Here is a 4734-nt window from a genome sequence, read left to right on the forward strand (position 1 = left end):
TTGTTGAGATGGAAAAACGCTTTGTAAAAAGTGATAAGGCTGAAACAAGTTCTTTGCTTCAGAATTTAATTTCCATGAAGTATCAAGGCAAGGGAAATATAAGAGAGCACATTATGATGATGTCCAACATTGCTTCTAAGCTTAAAGGTCTAAAGCTTGAGTTGTCAGATGACTTACTCATTCATTTAGTATTGCTGTCTCTTCCTTCGCAATTCAGTCAGTTTAAGGTGACTTATAATTGTCAAAAGGAGAAATGGACTCTTAATGAGCTCATTTCATTATGTGTGCAAGAAGAGGACAGGCTGAAGCAAGATAGGACTGAAAGTGCTCACTTTACTAGCATCTCTAAAGACAAGGGCAAAAGGAAAAGAATTGAGGAGCCCAAGAACAAAGCTGCTGCTAAGGGTCCAGAACAAAAGAAGCAGACTAAGGATAACAACTGCTTCTTCTGCAGGAGTTCTGGACACGTGAAGAAGGATTGTGCCAAATATCACGCTTGGCGTGTTAAGAAAGGTATGATTCTGTCTTTGGTCTGTTCTGAGGTTAATTTAGCTTCAGTACCTAGAAACACTTGGTGGTTAGACTCTGGTGCAACTACTAACATCAGTGTTTCAATGCAGGGTTGCCTGAACTTCCGAAAGCCTAGTGATACTGAAAGATGGATCTATGTAGGAGATGGGAAGAAGGTAGAAGTTGAAGCCATAGGAAAATTTAGATTATTATTAAGTTCCGGTCATTATTTGGATTTAAAAGACACTTTTGTTGTACCGTCATTTAGACGGAATTTGATCTCTATTTCTTATTTGGACAAATCAGGATATTATTGTTCATTCGGGAATAAAGAATTTACTTTGTCTTTAAATTCGAATGTTGTTGGAACCGGTTTACTTTCTGGTTATGATAATCTTTATTTGTTGGAAACTGTGGCTAACTATAATGAAACCTTGAATGTGGAATCACGTGGTACTAAGCGGAAAATTGACAATTTCAATTCAGGGGTGCTTTGGCACAAGCGTCTAGGTCACATCTCTAAAAATAGAGTTGAACGACTTGTGTCAGATGGAATTTTAGATTCCATTGACTTCACAGACTTTAACGTTTGTGTAGCATGCATTAAAGGAAAACAGACTAAAGATAAGAAATTAGGCGCATATAGAGCTACAGACGTCTTAGAATTGATACATACGGACATCTGTGGGCCATTTCCAACTCCTTCTTGGAATGGTCAACAATATTTTATATCATTCATAGACGATTATTCGAGATATGCCTACCTTTACCTAATTCACGAAAAGTCCCAATGCATAGACGTATTCAAATCCTTTAAGGCAGAAGTTGAGAATCAACTTAATAAAAGAATTAAAAAGGTCAAATCTGATCGTGGTGGTGAATACTACGGCAGATATGACGGTTCAGGTGAACAACGTCCGGGACCATTTGCCAAATACCTAGAGGAATGTGGAATCGTCCCACAATACACTATGCCGGGATCACCCAGCATGAATGGTGTAGCTGAAAGACGAAACAGGACTCTTAAGGATATGGTAAGGAGTATGATTTGTCATTCCACCTTGCCAGAGTCACTCTGGGGAGAGGCATTAAAAACAGCAGCATACATTCTTAATAGAGTACCAACTAAGGCAGCGGCTAAAACACCTTATGAGCTTTGGATTGAGCGTAAGCCTAGTCTGAAGCACCTTCATGTTTGGGGATGTCCAGCTGAGGCAAGGCCTTATAGGCCGAATGAAAAGAAATTTGAACCCCGAACAATTAGCAGCTATTTTATAGGGTACTCAGAAAAATCAAGGGGCTATAAATTTTATGATCCTAATTTGAGAAAAATTTTTGAGACGGGAACGACAACGTTCTTTGAGGATATTGAGTTTGGGGGGAAGATTAAGGTTAAAGATTTTGTCTTTGAGGAAGAATCTGTAACAATTCCAGAACTGATTCTTCCACCAATTGAGTTTCCCATTATTGAACAAACTCAAGATGGTCTGGTTGTTCAGGAAGAACAAAATCCAGATCAAATTCAAGATCCTCAAGAACAAGTGCCTCAAGAGCCAGCTCCATTGCGGAGATCCACTAGAGAAAGGAAAAATGCTATTTCGGATGATTATGTAGTATTTATCAATGAGGTAGAGGAAAATGTTGGCATGACGGAAGACGACCCAGTCAACTTTCATCAAGCCATGCAAGATTCTCGTTCAGATAAGTGGATCGAAGCAATGAATGAGGAGTACAAGTCTATGCAAGACAATTCAGTTTGGGAACTTATCCCATTACCTGAAGGAAAGAAACCCATTGGTTGCAAATGGATTTTTAAAACCAAGCGGGATTCCAATGGTAATGTGGAGAGATATAAGGCACGTCTTGTAGCTAAGGGTTATACTCAAAAGGAAGGGATTGATTATAAAGAGACTTTCTCTCCGGTTTCATCGAAGGACTCTTTAAGAATAATCATGGCTCTTGTTGCTCACTTTAATTTGGAGCTTCATCAAATGGATGTAAAAACAGCTTTTCTCAATGGCGACATTGATGAGACGATCTATATGGTGCAGCCAGAAAACTTTGTGTTGGGAGACCCAAAGAATATGGTGTGCAAACTAAGAAAATCCATTTATGGGCTAAAACAAGCTTCTCGTCAATGGTACCATAAATTTCATCAAGTAATTCTCTCATTTGGTTTTGAGATGAATACAGTTGATGATTGTGTGTATCATAAGTTCAGTGGGAGCAGACATATTTTCCTGGTCTTGTATGTTGATGACATACTGCTTGCCACTAACGATATAGGCATGTTGCACGAAACTAAGAAATTTCTATCAAAGCATTTTGAGATGAAAGATCTTGGTGACGCCTCTTTTGTATTAGGAATTCAGATACACCGAGACAGATCTCGAGGTATTCTTGGATTGTCACAAAAGAGCTATATCGATAAGGTTCTCAAAAGGTTTGGGTTACAGGATTGCAAACCAGGGGACACCCCAGTTGCTAAGGGAGACAAGTTTAGTCTCAAACAGTGCCCTAAGGGAAGTTTGGAAATTCAAGAAATGCAAAAGATCCCTTATGCTTCAGCTGTAGGGAGTCTTATGTATGCCCAAGTATGTACGCGTCCAGACATAGCGTTCATAGTAGGGATTTTAGGCAGATATTTAAGCAATCCAGGTCTTGACCATTGGAAAGCAGCCAAGAGGGTCATGAGATATTTGAAGAGAACAAGAAACTACATGCTCACATATAGGAGGTCAGACCAGTTAGAGATCACTGGGTACTCTGACTCGGATTTTGCGGGATGCCAAGACAGCTTAAGATCAACTTCAGGCTATGTCTTTCTGTTAGCTGGTGGAGCAGTTTCTTGGCGTAGTGCCAAGCAAGGTCTTACTGCTTCATCAACCATGGCAGCAGAATTCGTAGCAATTCATGAGGCATCTGACCAGGGCATTTGGCTGAGAAATTTTGTCACGGGGCTGCAAATAGTTGAAGGGATTGAAAGACCACTCAAGTTGTATTGTGACAATAGATCAGCAGTCCTGTATTCTAACAATAATAGGAGCTCAACCAAGTCAAAGCACATTGACATTAAGTTCCTAGTTGTTAAAGAGAAGGTACAAAGTGGACAGATATCCATAGAACACTTAAGGACAAACTCCATGATTGCGGATCCACTCACTAAAGGTCTACCACCCAAGGTCTTTCATGAGCATACTGCTCACATGGGTGTGCTACAGTTTGAGGAATCTTGATTTTAGTGGGAGTTTCGTCCATTATGTAATTCATGTTCTATGTTTAATTGTAAAGTACAAATACATTGTATTTGGACTTTCTGATCAGAAATAAAGTTTAAAGTATTCAGTTTTTGGTTACTTTGTACATTTAAGTTATGGCATGATCTCATTCGATAAAGTAGGACCAGTTGAAAATTGACATGCATTGACCAACTTCATGTAATTTTCATGCTACACTTTTCATAATGGGTCTATGTCATTTAGTTGTGTCAGTACGGGTGATCATTGATGGGTTTAGTTATGCTTATTATGACGAAAGGCTCTTTGGTTCTATGTGCTGATATGATTAATGGACGGGACAATTTGGATTATACTCAAGGTAATTATAATGACATTTTTGACGTCATAAAGTCTAACACACTCCTAAGGATACATGTGTGACCAGTGGGAGATTGTAAGATTTATGGGTCACATATGTAATTAATTAATAAAGTGTGTTAGGGTCATTATATAATTAGCCAATAAACTGGGGGTCAAATAATATATAATAGTTTATGGCTAAAGAGCATAATAGTTATGAAAATTAATAGTGTAGATACCAGGCAGTTTCTAATTTAATGAGGGGCTGAATTGGAAATACTGCAATTTGGGATATAACTAATAATAGTTATATATAGGGGTAATGGTCCCCAAGGCAAACACAACAAGACTATTCAGTTTCAAAACCCTAAAGGAGAAAACTCTCTGGTTCTCTCTATCCCCATCAAGAGAGCAAGGTCTTCAGGGTGTTTTGCTGAGGAAGATCACCCAACCCATTGGCTTTATCATCATTAATGGCAATTCGCACAGGTACGCTTCCGCCTTTGGCTATTCATCAAGTAATTGACATGGATTGTTGAGCACAACGTTATTAAGGTTTTTTCCAACAACATCGTCTCTACATAAGTATCCCATTTAATGCTTAGTTATTAAAATACATAGTTTAATTCAAAAATAATAGTTTATG

At 38.6% G+C, this 4734-nt stretch overlaps 1 protein-coding gene across 2 annotated transcripts in view; it reads right to left on the reverse strand.

The window, feature by feature from the left end:
* LOC101510965 (BTB/POZ domain-containing protein SR1IP1-like) overlaps positions 1 to 4734 on the reverse strand; it is a 10272-nt gene that overhangs the window by 2886 nt on the left and 2652 nt on the right. The gene's annotated exons all lie outside the window — the stretch shown is intronic.

This window comes from Cicer arietinum, chromosome 7 (assembly GCF_000331145.2).
Source record: "Cicer arietinum cultivar CDC Frontier isolate Library 1 chromosome 7, Cicar.CDCFrontier_v2.0, whole genome shotgun sequence".
Taxonomy (NCBI): Eukaryota; Viridiplantae; Streptophyta; class Magnoliopsida; order Fabales; family Fabaceae; genus Cicer; species Cicer arietinum.